General features: G+C 44.7%; 1 protein-coding gene across 6 annotated transcripts in view; it reads left to right on the forward strand.

The window, feature by feature from the left end:
- Nucleotides 1–18,180, forward strand: part of SH3KBP1 (SH3 domain containing kinase binding protein 1) — a 361,711-nt gene that overhangs the window by 96,242 nt on the left and 247,289 nt on the right. The window lies entirely within an intron of this gene.

Here is an 18,180-nt window from a genome sequence, read left to right on the forward strand (position 1 = left end):
TTAAATTCCTTAGCTGTCTTACATTGTGGTAGACTATAATTTGTTGAAATAAAATAAAAATTGAGATATTATCTCATATTAGTAGAACTTAAGGTGTTTCATTTTTTATTTCCAGGAAAAGAATCTGTTGAAATAGCTCTCTCATTTATGTTATTGTAATTTTATTTGCTAAGAGGTCGGTGGCAATCAAATAATTGTAAGAGCAAAATACTGTGCAGTGAGATGAAGTGGAAAGTAGAAAAGCTAATACATGTTTTTATTGCTAATGTTTCTAGTCTTCCATTACACAGTTTACAACACTTTGAGACTTGTAGTTAGTTGGTCAGCAGAGGTTAATGTTAATTGGTGGCTAGCATAGGTAGAGTATGTAAACCTTTAAAAAAAAAAAAGAAAAGGATGACCTCAGATAGCTCTGTCAGACACCTCTCCCCCTGAACCTTTTTAATGTTCTCTGCAGGTATTCCAGAAGCTACCTGAGTTTGCTTTGTACATGTGTTAGTAAACTTCACATGCTGCTGCTTTTCTTTTTTTAATAATCAATTTATCCAGGTGATTGTGTATATTTACCACTATGGTACAGACAAAATACAGTGAAAGGATGATAAGATTTCTCTAGTCTGAAAAAGTAAGTGATTTTTTAACGTTTATCAGCTAAAATATGTTAATTAACATGGGCATTTATAGACATGCTCCAGCAGGCGGTGGGGGCGCTTTAATTAGCACAGCTCCGAGAGCCGAATTAATTAAAAGTGCCTGGAGCATCACAAGTATCAGCATCCCTGTGCTGAAAAATGGTGTTGGGGCATTTGAATTAAAGCTTGTCGAAGGAGCTTTAGTTTAAAGTGCCCTACCACCATTTTTTATCATGGGGACCCTAATGCATGTGACACTAGAGTCTGGAGCATGGTAATTACTGTGCTCCAGCAGACTTGATTAATCAGGTCTGCTCCAATGCACTGCAATGACAGTGCATTGGAGTAGCCTCCCTGCACGCATATAGGAGCCCCCTATTTTATAAGACCAGTTAGAGCGTAGATGGTAATGTTTTAAGAATGTGTTAGCTGCTCCTTGGCAAGCCTAAAGAAGAGTTCTAGGCCTAGAGGGTTGACCACAGTTAGCTACTGTTACTCCTTTTCCTACTCTACATGAGCCTATGGTTGACATCAGTGTTGAGAAGAGGCCTTCATGTCTGCAGCACTGTCCTCTTAATCTATTCATTCCCTGGTTGGTCTTTCAGGAGAAATGAATTGCAATGCATGCTCTCATCGATCTTCCCAACTGAGGTCATACGCTATCACCAGTGAGCCAGCAACTCAGGTTTTGTCTTGAATGATATACTGCTTGAGCTGAACTGGTATAGTTGAAATGGCATAACCCCTGTCCTGCAAATGTGTTTTTATTGGCATAAAGATGCTTATGCCAGTTTAACTGTTCCTACGTGACATACTGAAGTTACTTTCATACTGGCATATGTACTTTAGTAGTCCACACTATGGTTTTTGCTGGTACGGTGAAAACCACACACTAACAGGAACGGTCAAACTAGGGAGACTTTCCAATGGAAAATGGACACAGGAGCTCCTATTTGCTGGGTATCCTTCTTGTCAATAATGTTTGAAGTTTCATTAGCGCATCATGGCAAACAAAACCCTGAAAAAGAAGCAAAATTCTTCTAATAGATTCTTTTAAAGCCCTAGAGTTTCTTTCCAGGTATGTAATATTGGCATCTTTGTTTGCCATTCTGTAGCTTTGGTCTCTACTCAAGAGTTAGTTTTTGCACAGTTGTTTACCTGCTAACTGCAGACGAGGTAGGATATTGCACTCCTGAAGTCCTGGCAGCATTCTGTCCATTCAGGACAATGACTGGAATAGTGGGTAATGGCACACATGTGAGGTCTGAGCTTTTGGCTTCATCATTTGAGATGAGAACCTTCAAGAGTCTTAGCATGATCGTTTTCTATTACACAAGGGTGTCAAACTCACCCAGTCCTATGGACTAGATGAGGGTTGCTTGTCCAGGCTGCAGGATGGATTAGGATTATGCACAGAGCTAGTGCTCAGGGCTAGTCCATCATGGGTGCCATGTGTCCATGTGCTACATGCAGCACGCTCGGTGCTGGGTCCAGCCCATGCACCAGACCTGCCCTCTACATGCCTCATGCTACGTGCAGGGTCAGTCAGATCATAGGGCATGGAGAATATACAATGTGAAAGAAGGGAGGAAGACTGTTGAAACCTGAACCAAAGAATCAGTTCAGAGTAAAAATGTAAACTCCCAATGTCAGATGGGTCCTTTGTAGCCACTTACCCCTTTCAGTTGTTCCACTTGTTGCATTCAGAGTCATTCATAACCTACTCTTGTTAAAACAGTGTGTAAAATTGTGTCTAATAAGAAACCAGGATTTTGCATAAAGTTAGGTTGGATTTGTTTCAACCTGCTGGAGTGGATGAAGTTTATGTTAATGTGAAAGTCACAATTGACATTTTTTATTTCAGTTTGCTTAGAATGATCATATCCCTAGGGACTCAGCAAAAGAAAGTCTCTGAACACCAACAGCCATACGTGATATGCAGATCTGTATTAAGTACTGCCAGAAGAAAAAAAAAAGCCCAACTAGGAACTGTCAAAGAGTTTAAAAGTAGATGTTCCACAAACTGCTGCCTTGATTCCCCTTGATTCTCCCCCTTACTAATCTTCCTTCTCTGTAAGTCTGCCTTATCTTCCACGTGGCAGTGTCTGAATTGTCCTTTGTTTGACCTTACTTTTGCTGAAAGCTTTGCTGGTAATGTAATTACTTTATCAGCTTCATTATTGGACTTCTGTTTGGTATAGTCTTCATTTAATCTATAAACCTCTGGAGGGGAATAGGGATGGGTTCAGAATATCGCTTCTAGGTAATTCTGTTGCATTTACATCAGGAAACTTAAGAGTATACTCCAGTCGTCTTGCGTTTCTAATAACTGCTTATGATTTTCTCACTTTTCTGATAAATTGCTGTTTTGATATCAAAGTCATCCAAATTCACAGTGCACCTGATCTAAATTTAGCAGTGATATAGAAGATGGTGTTAGATATCCTTTAGTCAGACTAAAGGATACAAGCGTTTAAGCATTAACATGATATTCAGTGGTTATATGAAATTTATGTGCCAAGAGAGCAGGAAAAACAACTAATATTAAGATGTGTGATAACTCCTGTTACCCCTTTATTTAATTTGTGCTCATACTGTTCATACTCAAATCACTGAAAAGTCCAACTCTCATCAAGCTAGTTGCCTACGACATGATTAAGTTCATTTTCCAGGCAATGCCACATGTTTGTAAATTGACACACCTCTTCATGGCTGCTTTTGGCCAATTACACCTATTCAACAAATATTTTATGCCAACATTTGTCCCTATGTAATTTGACCTCTCTTTTTTAGATCCCCACCCAACCTTTCTTACTTGACAACGGGGGTCGGGAAAATACAGCCCGTGGGCCACATCTGGCCCATGGCTGCCCCTGCGCTGCTGCACATGGGACTGAGCTCCAGCCGCTCCTATCGGGGCAGCCCACACCACACTTGCCAGCCCCAGTGCCAACCAGCATATAGCTTCTGGCATGGGTGTTCCCAGTGCAGCTGCAGACAGCTGGATGCTCCTCTGCTCCCCTCACCTCCAGTGGGCACAGCTTCTCTGCCCACCCTCCCAGAGCAGCGCAGCAGGGGCAAGAGTGGGAGATGGAGTAACCACTGGAGGTGAGAGCACAGCAGCACCTGGGTGGCTGCAGCTGCACTGAGAACAGCCCCACCAGAAGCTCCGCATTGGCCAGGGCCGGTGGGTGTTGATAGAAGCACAGCAGTGGCTGCCCGGAGCAGGGTTTAGCCCCATGTGGAGCTCTCCAGGGGCAGCAGCCGACCAGGCAAGTTCTGATGCATGTGCCCCACCTCCCTTTCCCCCAGCTGGCTCCCAGGCAGCCTCACCCCCGACATGCACGCATGTCACCTCCACACCCTCCCCCACACAACCTTCCCTGCCACCCCCTTCCTACACAGGACCAGGTGTTCTGGGAGCAGATCATGCCTGTCCTGTTCCTGAACACTGCTCCCCACCCACCCAAAGCCACATAGGGAGTTTTGGTTTTGGTTTTGGGAATGTTGTTGCTGTGGGGGAGGAGCGGGTTGCTGATTCAGCTTGCGACACCTCATCAAAACTCCCTATGTGGCCCTTGGGCCCAAATAATTGCCCACCCCTGCTCTACAGCCTGACTCCATTTATTTCCCTCCAGGCTTGGCATCTTCTCTGTCTTTTTTCCTACTGTTCTGCACCCTAGGCATTGCACATTCGCAGTCTCCGAGGGGTGTAGTCCAGTTGGGCTGACGGTGGCACTAAAAGAGAGGTGGTGCCTGGGGACTGTCCTTAGAGAAGGGGAAATGACAGTAGTACAGACTCAAGAGACAGGGCAGTGGACTGTAATAAGAAGTGGCTAACCTTTCTGTCAGGTACAAGTGCTGCTTCTGTTTCTCCTTGCTGCGGTTTCTGTGCTAATTGGGAAGACGCTACCCTTCCTGGCTCTTGTGTTCCTTGGTCTGTCTTGCACTGGGGTGAAAATGATTTTTTTTTTTATATCCCTGTGAGGAACTTCACCTCACAAGACTTGTCTAGGCTGGGTTCTAAAAGTTCATGTAAGTTCATGTAGCAGAGCCAATGCACATACTACCTTCAATTCACAAAAGTTGGTTTTAAGCTTTAACTCCTCTTGCCTTTTGACATTTATTTACTATGATTTTATGTGGATCACAAATAGTAGCCAGTTTGTGTGGAAAGAAGCACAATTTTTCAACTCAGGCCAGATGGCTGCTAATATTTTTTTCCTGAAGTAGGTTTTTAGGTAGAGTACATTCAGTTCAGTATTCACTTCCACAGGCATACAAGATCCTGAGTTCAAATTAAGAAAACAAAACCAAACAAAAACCCCATAGCTGGAAGCAGGCTGAACAGACTTCAGAGCAGTACCAAGTGTAACCTAGAGTTTAGGGAGGCTGCCTAGACATGGGATTTGTTGCACAGTAATTGTGGGTGGCTCCTGGAGCTCTAATCCCCTGGACTGTGTGCACATTAACAGCTTAAATTGATGTTAAGCACTTGTTATGTGGCTCAAAGTTATTGTACTCCAGGGCACACTACCCAGTTTCTGTTCCATTAAGGTGTGGCCATTCCTCCCACGTGTGCTGCCCAAGTTGGTCCTCCAGTATCCCAGGATCTTTTGCACCCCTGCCCGTAGAACAGGGACAGAGCCTGCCCTGGATCACCTGCCCTCTAGTGGAAACTCGCAGCTCCAGCTCCTAGTCCTGCCCCTGCTCGCCAGGCCTCCAGTGGGAAGTCACAACTGTATAGATGGGGCACGTCCACAGACAGGCACGTGTGCTTGCAGCATCTCAAATAGAAGTGGTGCAAATTTAAGCCGGGACTTTTTTCCTTGGCGCACATGCTCGGACATGCACTTTGTTGTGGAGCATATTGTGCCACTTGGGGCAAAATAACCCTTCCTGGTTCCTCCTGGATCTGCAGCCAGGGAGAGCTAGAGCCCAGGGCCAGCACCTGTGCTGTCCCCAGCAGTATAAAAAGCTGCCCTGGCAAGTAGCTCAAGGCTACTCCCTCTCAGGAGCTTCTGGGGCCCAGCCAATTGGTACCTGGGGACACTACCCCTTGTGCCAGCTGGACTGCTGCAGCAGCTCTGAGAGTTCCCTGCACCCTCTACCCACTGCAGCAGTCTGGCAGTGGGGGCTGCTGCCTGGCTGTGCCCTGCTGCATACCTGTCAGACCCAGATGGGAACTGCACAGCCAGTAGAGGCATCTGCCTCTGTGCGGCACTACTGCCATGTGTGCCCCCCTGGCCGGCCATCTGGGCCCCAACTGGCCAGGAGATCAGCCACAGTCAGCTGGGTTCAAGGTGCCAGCTCTGAGCAGGCAGGGTCCTGCCACTGTCCTCCCTAGCAGAAATTCTGGTGTTCCCTATTGGCAAACTGAAAAATCCCTGATTAAAAAAAAATCCCAAAGTCATTCTATAAAATACCCCGAAATCCATGTTCCTCCACAATTAAAACAAAAGACCACTATAAACAGAGAGAGAGAGAACGAGTGAGAGACAGTGATCAGTTGGGCAATTTTTTTATTGATATATACAGTGTTAAAGCAATTTGGTAGCCTACCAGTGTCTCTATCATCGTAATAAAATGAATTCTAAATACATGTTTCATGAATTCATGAATACATGAGTATATGTTTTGCTGTCCCCAACAGGGGCACACCCCCCCCACCCTCCGGGGCCATGGCCCCCCTCAGAGGCTACCACCCCCCTGCAGGACCCACATGTCCCACCCTTGCTTGCTGCCCTGCCCGGCCCCATCCCCCACTTACACCCTCAGCCCCCCATGGCTGCCCCTCCAACCCCAGCCTCTGGCACTTTAAATAAAAAAAAGAAAAGAAAAAAGGAAAAAAAAATCTCTACTCATCCCGGCGAGGGGGGGTTGGGGGTCTGCAGCCTCTTTGCAGAGCCCCCCCACTGCAGTGGGGCCTGGGTTGGGGCTGCTGGGGCTGTCACCCTGCCCCACACTCTGTGGGCGGGGCCCCAGTGACCCAGATGGCAGCTGCCAGTAAGTGTTGGGGGAGTGGGGGGTTTCTCCTGTGATGCTGGAATGAAGGGAGAGGGATCGGGGGGCTGGTGGAGGGATGTGGCTGGGCGGGGAAGGGATTGGGGGGGGCTGGGGGAATGGGCGGGGCCAGCAGGGTCCCCACCATGGTCCCCTCCCGCCTCCTCCAGCCCCCCACTTACTGGCAGTTGAGCCTGGGACCAGCTCCCTGCTGCTGGCACACTGCCTTTCCTACACGGGTGGCCAGCGTGCTTCAGCACCAGGGCAAGAGCTAACCATAGAGACACTCAGGCAGCCAGAGCATTTCTATGGAGGACCCAGCCTCCAGTTGCCTCTGCTTTTTTCTGTGCTGGTTTTTTTGACCCCTGGATATCCAGGGATCTAATTTTGCACCCTCGCTGCAAACCTGCAATGCGGGCAACATTTTCTCGTTCCTGCACATGCCTCTTGCAGCGTCTCAAAGGGGTTTGAGATGCTGCGAGAAGCACATGCCGGCTCATCTGGATGCGCCCATGGGGGACAGTCAGAGTAGGTTTCTAGCCTAAGGTTGTGACTGGTCCAAACTCTAAGCTAGCACTAACACCGATCACCATTTGTGCAGCTCACAGCATAAGGTGTAGCAAGGCCCACTGGTGTGCTAAATGTTTGTCTTAGCTTTCTGTGTTTTAGCAGTCATTCTGAATTTCTGCTTTGTTCATTTGTAATCAAGAATGGTCTAAGTAACATTTTCCATTGGCTATTTAAATAAATAGGCTAGTCAAGTTACTTTTTCAAATCACCAGAAGATCAATAAGATTTATGACCCCATAATTAAAGATATAAATGTAAGATATATATCGGTAATCCCCAAATATCATCAATAGAGAAAACATATTATGTAACAGGGGTATCAATGATACAGCCTACAGGATGGATGCATGGTGTGCCCCCATAGCTGGGAATCCCATTAGGTGATAGGGCTCCAATATGGGAGGGCACATGGTGCACCCTCATGGCTGGGAGCCCTGTTAGCTAATGGGGTGCAAACCTAGGAGTACACCATGTGTTTCCATAGCTGGGAACTCCATTAGCTGACATGACTCCCAGCTGCAGGACCCTGCTAATTGCTGGTGCAGGGGGAACCCAGGATCATGATCCCAGGCTCCCTCTTCACCAGCAGGAAGGTATGATGTGATTTAATTCTAGATCCCACAATCACACCTCCTGCCACACATGTGTGGTATGGGAGGAAGCGCAGTTGTGGGGATCCTGCATCAGATCCCGTCATGCCTTCACATGTACATCTGGTAGGGTCCTAGGTGGATGCTACAGTAGTTCTCTCACTGAATTTCTCTAGCACAGAGAAGGCCTGATTATGTCCTCTGGTTTTAAATTTAACACAAGCTAAGGAGTTTGAATGGCTAGCGGTATCCTTGGAAGTGTGTTCATAGTTCATATTGTATCATAAAGGATGTGTGTTGAATAAACACTGAGCTAAGGAATTGGTATGACAAGTTTCATTCTGACACTATTTCAAAGGTAACATCCGATCTCGTTTGTAAATACTGAACAATTTTGGGATTGAGTAACTTTGGATGGTGATTATAATCACCACCTTGTCCTTTCCTGCCTTAGACATTTGGGGTATACCTCTCGCCACATCCTTTCCAGTCTTCACGAAGTTTCTGTGCTGGTTTAGATCAGCATTGAGCAAGATCTTTTCTTACCGTTCTTCTCCCTTAAGAAACCAAACGTAAAGGGCTGTTCTCCTTGAACAGATCCATCCACCAGTCTCCCTCCATATGTGTGTCTCTCCCCTCCCCCCTGCTGTGGCAGAACAAGGTGCCCTGTCTCTAATGAGGTCCTCGTAGGGAAGAGTGTTAAACCATCATAGCACCTAGCTCAGGGACTTTTACTCTGTCAGATGAAAGGATTCACAGTCTGAAAAGTTTGGCAGGGCCTGTATGTTACTCCATGTTGGCATGTTTTCACTGAGATGCATCTCTGCAGGCTTGGGACATCATATATTGTCCTGTTCTGGTGAATCGACAGCTCTGTCTCCCCCCAAGTTGATCTGCTCTCTCTCTCTCTCTCTCTCTCTCTCTCTCTCTCTCTCTTCAATATATTCTTTTGCATTTCAATGATGCATCAGAGGGAGAGAAGGTCAGGACCTCAGCACCAGGCTGAGACAAACAAAAAAATGTCTGGAGGTGTGTGTCCAGCTCTAGAGCCGCCTCCTGTAATATTTTCAGGAAGAAAGGTCAATCCGAGAGGCAGAAATTAATTGGGTAACAAATTTTCTGTTCCCACAAGCGAGAGAATTCTGTGACTTGTGGAAACAGACTGTCAGAGATGCTGAGTAGCTGCAGGTCACATCCACTTCTTCCTGCAATTGTGGGTGGTCAGCACTTGGAAAATTAGGGTCCATAACACATATATTTATGAAACTATAGCAGGTACATGCCAACAGTAATCCAGCCCTAAACTGTCAGACAGCAGAAATAATAGTGTTAAATTCTAATCTCTGATTTACAAATCTGGCAGCGCAGACTGCTCACATGGAGTGTGATTTGAATAATGATGTGTGTCTACTCCTGATCTCATTAACCCTGATCTATCTAATCCTGGGTCTCACTGCATTAATGCTTGCTAGCTTTAACAGGACTGGCCATACAAACAAATGCATGCACACAGAGAAGTCCTGTCATTATTTTTTTCTATAAATATATATTTGGGCCAGGGGGAGGTGTCACTTGCCTGAGAAGGCTGTTTAAAACGCACATGAGGTAGTTATTGTGCCTGCGTATGAATCTTGCCTGCAATAGGATTTCACAGTTTTAGTTAGTGTACACTATGCACAGTTGACTTCCTTCATTGCCTTCATAAGCAAAAGCTGTAGAGGCTTTGAAACTATTAGGTTAATGGAGTTGCATGTATTTGAAAGCAGCCCTGTCAAAGAACAGTAGGGTTTTAGCAACCTGTGTAATTTGCCTAAACCTTTTTTAGGCCACTTGTCTTTGTACTGTGATGTAGGTATTATGTGACTAGAGGCTTCTATGAGAATTTATACTCATTTGACTGGATTGTTAATTGGAAAGGCAAAGTGAGTGTTTTGTTTGCCTTGGAGGTGATTTGTTGTTGCTTTTTAGGTAGATGACATAAGAATTTAGAAATAGTGTCTAACTTGTTTTGGTTTGCGTTGGGATTTTACCGAAGGTAATTTAGAGAAGAAAAACCCTTCACCCCCCCAAAAATCTTTCACAGGAGTCTAATCGGAGGACTTGACTCAAAGCGCTAGATAACTCAGTTAATGCTTTCATTGGAAAATCCTGATGCTAAGGATCATCTGTATCTGATGGGACTTTGCATAGATGATTTGTACTTCTCATCTCTTATTAAACCTGCATATGCCTTAGAAATACTTTATACACTGTTATCTAATATGTTACAGTTTGCCATAATGTTTTAAATTGCTTGCTTCAGAGTATACTGTTATTGGTTTTTTTTTATGTATCAGTTTACCTACTTCAGATTGCCTGATTGTTTTTTCCTCTCTCTCTTCACAAAGACACAAGTTCTGAAATTCAGGCTTTCAAGAAGTATCTTGTATGCCTTATCAAGTCTGCTGTGTGCTAGCACAGACAGTGCCTTTGTTGCAGTCTTAGCAGAAATATTTATATGAAATTATTTAGAAGGACTTGCTTCTTTGGGGTAATCTTCCTTTTATTCATCCCTCCAAAAAAGTAGGTGTAAGTGAGTAGCTATGGAGTTGGTGGAGGAAATTATCAGTCCAGAGAATTCTGAAATGTGTTTATCTCTGTATAAGGTACAGAAGAAAAATCTTGCATTTTCTAAGAAAGCAATGATGTGTTTTTCCTCTTGGGTAAGAATTGGGCCTCCATTCAGTGAATCTGAATGGAAAAGCATAAATAACACAATGAGGTCTGTTTTCCCTGTTTCCCTTCTTTCTTCTAATGTAGAAAAGCACTGGCTGATAGAGGGAGCTTGCACTACATCTGACCTTAAATAAAAATAGTGTATGTACATGCACTATGCACATGTGTTGGTTACAGACTAGTGGGGAACTGAAACTTAATACTGAGCATGGTTTACTTTATTATTGAAATCATGTGAAAACCCAGAGACTTATTCCTTGGCTTTCCATTACCATGCATTTATGGGGGTGGAAGAAGAGGGTAATAGGAGTATTCGAACCAGAAGGAAATATGGGGTTTTGTCACTGGTGAGGTAGGCTACTTGGTGCTAAGTCAAGGAAGCTGCTTGTTCTTTGCCTTAAGAGTATTTCTGCTGCAATAAGGCCCTTGTGCCCCACATTCTACTGCTTGTGCAAATGTATTAATATGTAAAGCGAAACAAATCTGTTGCTGCTGATTAAAAACAATAGATGTATACTGCTGGGTTCAGTGTTAGACACCCAGCAAATGATTCAGCTGTATTACAGTGTATGGCATTCATTTTAGACCACTGCCCACTTCCAGCCTATGCTGATTTGCAACAAGCTCGCTGTTTCTGTCTAGGCTATTGATTCTTTTATATTCCCGTGTCAAATGTACACTATTTGCATTCATTTGAAGGGTCTCAGTGGCCTTTTCTCTACACTACCTCTCATCTCTCATACATTATTGATTGGTCAACACCTGCTTTCACTGTGCCAACAATGTTTACTCTTATCACTTATCTAATAAGCTTACACAGGATCACCTTCATATGCTCTCTCACGCTACCCCATATGAGAAGCTTACCTATAAGCATCCATAAAGTATCTTATCCACAGAGCTGCTTTTTCCTTAAGGTCCTTCTTTTTAAAGCTCTCCTTTGCTATCATGCCTATAGAATCCCCAACAGCGGTTAGGCTGCTGGTTTTCAGTGCTGACTGCAGTGCATGCCATTTTTGTGTCATTAATCTCTGGAGGCCTAACAGGGCAGCAGGGTGCCTGGTGCAGAGTTGAACTCTGGTGGCCATGCCTCTGGCATGAGCATGTGGCTGTGGCTACAGCTGTTTATTTCCATCTCTTCCTTCCTACCCGCTCCCCAAGTCAGCACCTGGAACTACTGCCCTGGTCACCCCTGCTCCATTAAGCAACTATTCTTCACTTGTGTTCTCCTGCAGCATCTGTCTGTCTGTCTTATCTTTCACTTAGAAGGCAGGGTGGAGTTGCACCTTATAGACTAACTGAATTATCTATTAGTTGTTGTTTGCTTTATTTCTAGATTTTAAATTCCTCAAGGCTGGTTACTGATTAGAAGATGTTGGGAGATGAGTGATGTGAAGAGGAGGTAGAAAGCTGGAAAAATGAAAAATGACTGGAAAATGGGGGAAATAGAGTGGGAAGAGGGGACAAGATTTCTGCAGGGTCTCGTGTAATGAACATAACTTTTATGTATCATATGGGATGAAACTTAAGAGGCAGCAGAGGTATTCAAAAAAAGGACGATGTACAGCCTCATCAGAGAGGTGGTAAACAGAAGATTGCTTAGTAATAGGAATTTGGGCAGTGACAGGCAGGGAGTGTTTGAGGCACAGGCCACACAGGAGAAGTCTGCAAGAATTAAGAAAAGAGATGACTACATGCTACAGTGGTCCAGCAACTTTGATTTCATCATGACACATGCCAGGTGTTACATGTCAGGTGTCACTTTATTTTTATGTTGCCACGTTGACAAGCTATAAATGCAATGTAGTAGGTTTCTATTATATTTGTACTTTATCTCAGTTATTTGCATTAATTTCTAATGTAGATATGTTTCAAAGGCCTGCATGTTTCCATGTTACTTGATCGTGTTTGATAAGCGCTTCGGAAACAGAAGTATGCACCTTTATTAAGAAAAAGACCTATAATAAAATAATAATTCCATTCTTATTGGAATTAAATCAGTTGTTGTGCCCTTAATTTAAACCAAGATATAATGATTTTAGATCAGTGCATCATACTTTAAACCCTTCGTGCTAGTAATAATGGGGCAGACAAGGTTCTTTGGGTGGATGTGGTGTCTTTTAGTTGGAAAAATTGTTCTTTGCAAGCTTTTCGGCACGAACGGGAGAGTCTGTTGTTTTGTGTGCTCTCCTGGGTAGGATAGAAGCCAGTAATAATGTGGAAAGTTTATAGACTGCAACAAACTTTGCGTTGGTATGAAAGCCCTTCATCTGAGGAGCAATAATCAAACTGCACACACAAACATGCAGGCAGCAGCGAATGGAGTCCAAAAATCTCTGTTTAACAAAGAGAGAGAGATGGAGCTCTAAGGAGATTTGTTCAAGTAGGAAAGGATTTCCCTGCAAAAAGCAGCACTCTAAGGCTGTCATCCTGCTGAGACCTAACTTTACACGTTTCCAGGATTCTCATTGAACTCTCTAGACCCATTCACAGTATGTAAAATTCATTTTGTGTGTATAAGGCTTTGTGAGATCAGGATATAAATTGGGCAGATGTCTTGAACTAATCCTGGTGCCAGGTCCTGAAAGTGAAATGTAGAACCCTGAGAGTTTAATGAGCTGTTGAGTGCCGTATTTTCTTGCATACTTCCCCCCCTCCCATAGACATGGACCTTAGTTTTGGGAAGGCGGGATGAGGAAAAGATTGTTTCAGAGTTATGGCTGTGTGGAGCAGGGACAGAGCCTAGCCTTCAGTTTGCTTATCCCCTCCTACTGGGTGTAGCAAAAGCTACCGTTTTAACCCTTTCACTGCTGACTTCTCACCAGCTCTTAGCTCAGGGTGGGCAAAATATGGCCTGCGGGCTGCATCCGGCCCGCCAAGTACTTTAATCTGGCCCACGGCACCCACCAACTAACTGCACCCCGCCCAGCCAACAATACCCTATTTGCTACCTAGATTTTCTGATAGCAAATAATGCTGAAGAAGAAAGCTTCGCAAAGCACCCTAAATTGTGTGTGCTCCGGGACAAATGCGGAGACCAGAGAGCATGCAGCCCAGGGCTGCCAACACCATCTCCATGTGCTGTGGATCCCCTGCACTAAAACAACCTGCACCCCAGACAGCTACTCCCGATTTGGCTGGGGTTTAGTGTGCCTTGAGACAAGGGAGCAGGCAGCCCTGGGCTTGCTGCTCCCCTGTTGCAAGGCACACTAAGTCCCAGGCAGCTGCTCCGTGGCTGGCTGGGGCGCAACATTTCTCAGTGCAGGGGCTCCGTTGCGCTGAGGTACGCAGAGACGGGAGCAGCCAGACCAGGACTGCCTGCTCCCCTGTTTTGAACTACACTGCACCCCAGCCAGCTGGGGAGCAGCTGCCTGGGGCACAGGGTGCCTCAGCAAGGGGCTCTGCAGCACGTGGAGATGAGAAAGCAGGCAGCCCGTCTCCATGTGCCGCCCCCCAGTTGCCCCCTGCCCTCCCCTCCTCTGCAGCACATGGAACATCAGGAAAATGTGTCCTGCTGCAAAGTGCAAGGGCAGGGGCATGCCCTGCAGCACAAAGTAGCAGCACAAATGTGTGCCGCTACTGTTTGTGCTGCTGCAAAATCATGCCCCTGGTTTTAGTGTTCCAGAGTTGTATTTATGATTCAATATGCTTGTAATGACCCGGTTTTGTTGAATTATGTTAATGAAAAAGCCATAAGCATGAATAAGGACAGGCAATTGTCACCCAGTCTATTGCAGCAATTACAGGTAGAGAAAATAACCACAGAAGTTGTATCTCTTGAAGTAAACAGGACAGTTTAGGAGTGAGAGACTGGTGAAGCATCCTGAACTCTTAAATGTTGCATACGTTCTGACAAAGTCTAAGATGTCTTTGATGCTTCTGTTGTCATCTTCTGATAATGAGAATGCCTTGCATGGGCTCTCTCTCAGCTTCCTATGGTTCTCTATTCTTATTACTACCACCATATTTGGCTTCAAGCAATGTACAGGCTGCAGACTTTTGAATTGTGAAATGCCTCATTATTTTTTCACTTGCATCTGTTCTCCTCCTCCCCCTCCAATTTGCTATTTTTGTGCTTTTGTTTAAAAAAAACAAAACCCTTGTGACTGCACGTAGGTTAATTAAATTAACCCCCTCCCACCCAGAATGTAAGGAATCAGTTTTCTTTTTTTACAAGTGAAAACCTTAGATAAATGATCTTGCCATCTGTGACAGTAATTTGCCCACAAATTTGCATAGCTCCCTGTAGCTTTGAGAAATGAAAATGCCCTACTGTCTGGGACTTTTCGTTTCCAGAATGTGTTGTATTTGTAGCTGTGGAAGGCTTGCAGTGATTTACTGAAATGTTTTTAGTCAAGGTACACATTGACGATGTGCTGTTGGAAGAATCCATCGAGTAAAAACTTGAAACGTTCATTTAGTGGAAAAAAAAAAAAAGCAGAAGTGCCCTTAATCTGGGTTAGAATACCCTCACCAGTTAATATTAGGTTGTGCAGTTTTGTAGTTGGGGGGACGGAGGGGAGAAGCAGATTTTCTTTGTGTCTTTAACCTTGTACGTTTTTGTGCCTACTAGCAAATATTAGCTGTGACTACAGCAGCAGAACTGATTTGACCATTTCCTTCCGCATTAAAGGAAATATTTTGATAGAAAGGAACTTCCATATTCAGGCATTGTAGAAAAAATACTGTTCCCTTTAACAATAATGACTGAGTAAATTCTGAAGCCAAAAGCCCAGCCTTTTAATATAGATCACAGTACAGAAATTGTATGACAAAACTTTTTTTTCTCTTTGCAAACCACCAACTAGTTTTTTAACATAACATGCAAAATTTTCCAATTAAGCACAGACTATGTAGATGTGCTATATCAGTATAAGTAGTGATTCTTGAAAGATTAAGAAAACATTAAAAACTGCATTTCAAAACTTTATCTTTTGTTTATGTCATCTTGAATGTCACTGTACCTATCTAATAGGATACATTTCCAATGTGTATGTTAGCTCTTGGTTTATATTAGAGTGGCAATACTTGATAGTTTAGATTGAGATTAGCTTTTTGTCTTTTATAAGCCATTTTTTCTGTGTTCCAGAATTCACAAATTTATTAAAATTGTCTCTGACTTGTGGAGGTCATAAGGAAAGGTTCATGGTATAAACCTACCTACCAGCTTCGTCTCCTCCTTCCAGCCTGCACCATGGGTGGACTCACTCCGCTGCTACCTGCACAAGCCAGAGCCTCTGCAGCCTCCACATTCTGGCCTGTTTGGGATGGGAGCAACTGGAGTCCCCCTCTGGCAGGGCTGGAGGGAGCAGGGGGGTGCGGATCAGGAGTGAGGGGAACCAGCAGGGCTGTGGGGAGCTGTGGGTGGGGACTGAGGGGCACTGACAGTGTCAGGGGGCTGTGGGTCAGGGGTGAGGGGCACCAGTTTGGCCCTAGGGGTCTGGGGGGCAATGGCAGTGTCAGGGGTGAGTGCAGCAGCAGGGATGGGGGGCTGTAGGTTGGGACTGAGGGGCACAAGCATAGTGGGGGGGGCAAGGGACTATGGGTCGGGAGTGAGGGGGCAGCACCAGGAATGGGGCTGCAGGTTGGGAGTGAGGGGCACTGGCAGGGCCCAGAGGCCTGTGGGTTGGGAGTGAGGTGTCCCCCTGACAGGTGTCCTCTTTTTTGGGACTGGAAATCTGGTAACCCTACCTTGGGGGAAGCATTATTTTAAAAGTTGTTTGGGGTAGAACTAGATTTCTAGCGGGGCGGGAGCCACGTTTGTGCACCGGAGAGTGCAGTTTGCATGTGTATAGTACAACTGTGGCTTGGTTCGAAAGCAGTGTGTTTGCAAGCAGTCTGACATCAAACGGATTTGGTTATTACACTCTGGTTATTGAACCTGGGCAGCGCCTATGAATAGTGAGTTTGAGTTCTTGGCTCTGCATCTTTTTGAGAATGGTGTGCATACTAGCTGCTTTCTGCTTACCTTCTACGGGGACTTTTTGAGAGGGCAAGGACATTTTGCTTTAAAGGCAAAATTTCTGGTTTTAAGAACAAATATTTCAAAGTACTTCATAATCTACATGCATAATCTCAGTCTTTATTGAAAATTGCTTCAATTTGTCAAGGTTAGACTGGGAGTTTGTGGTACGAGTTTGGGGGTTTTCGGGCAGACATTCCTTGGACATAGCTTCCCTCCTAATAAGGATAGTTTATGCCTTAAAATCTTTGTGTGTAGGAAGGGGAGGGTGTCTTAAAAATCCTTATACTCCAAAGAGTCTGCATTAGAATTTATGGTGGAAATTTGAGGTCATTTGGGTGAGGAGTTCATAAGGCACTGCTCTTCCCCCTTAAAATGAGCTGCTAATACATTTTTCCTGCACTTTTTTTAGTGCATACCAAGAAATATGTAACATTGTGACCATTGTCAATTTTATGCTATGCTCTGGCCTAAGATCAGTTATTGAATGGAACCAAGGACTGATTTAGCAAGCTCTTGCACTCTATAACCAGAGGTGCTAAAGCTTTCAGAGAAGTCACATCTATGACAGCTATTACTTCTTCAGAAATATCTTGATGAAAGGTGTGCATACTCTCTGATTAATGGATTGACCCCTGTATGTGGAATATGAGGGTCATGAGCTTGAATTTCTTCGTCTAGAGATGTTCTCTATATGCATTCTCTATATATTAGTATTTTGGCCCATTTTTTTTTCCTTGGGGACTGAGGAGTGGAAGGGACATCCTTGGTCATCAAGTACAGTAGTTTGCTGTCACAGGCAACCCTGTCACACAATCTCTATTTTGTGATCAGGGTCCACAATGGGATTGATCAGTGAATGTATACAGACATTCACTTTCTCAGGAAAAACTGTCCCAGGATTGATTTAACCCTGGTTGTTCCCAGGTTATTATTCTCCAAGAGTGACCATTTTTGCTGTTGGAGAAAAATCATGAACATCTGTACACTTGTAGTTTCTACTGGGAGAGCAGCGACTATCTTTACCTGGCCAGTGTTCTTGAAGTACGTATCACAAAGGAAGTTTAGCACGCTACACATGTACCTCAGCACCAAGGATCCTGGTTTCTCTGTTTAAAAATTGCAAATTCTCTGATAAAAAATTATGCACCTTCTTTGATTAAAAAACGCAAGCTCCATAATTAAAATGAAACACCACTGATATACGTATCAGTTGAACACAGTGTTTAATTGATATACTTACAATTTAAAAGCAGTTTGGAAGCCTGCTAGTGCCTCATTCACTATAACAAAATACAGTAAAAGCCGTGTTATCCGGCACCTTATAAACCGGCATGCTCTATTAACTGGCATGCTGGCCTGTAAGGTAAAAGCGAAAATGAAAGTGCCCACCATGGCGCTTCTGGTTTTGCCGAGCCCCCATGGCCTGGGGCAAAGCAGCCTGTGCGGGGCCTTCCTCCCTATCCCCCAGCACACCGATGCAGTGGGAGGGGTGGCAACATGGCAGGAGGGGCAGAAGTACACTGGACGCAGTAGGAGAGGCAGTGGCCCGCAAAGATGCCTGTTTGGGTGGCCTCTCAGTTAACCAGCATATTTGGTTATCTGGCACCCCCATTCCCCATGGGTGCTGAATAACAAAGCTTTTGCTGTACATTCTAAATACCTGTATGTTTTGGCATTTCATTCTGGGTTTTTTATTATGGCAAAT

Source organism: Alligator mississippiensis, chromosome 1 (genome assembly GCF_030867095.1).
Source record: "Alligator mississippiensis isolate rAllMis1 chromosome 1, rAllMis1, whole genome shotgun sequence".
In the NCBI taxonomy this organism is placed as follows: Eukaryota; Metazoa; Chordata; order Crocodylia; family Alligatoridae; genus Alligator; species Alligator mississippiensis.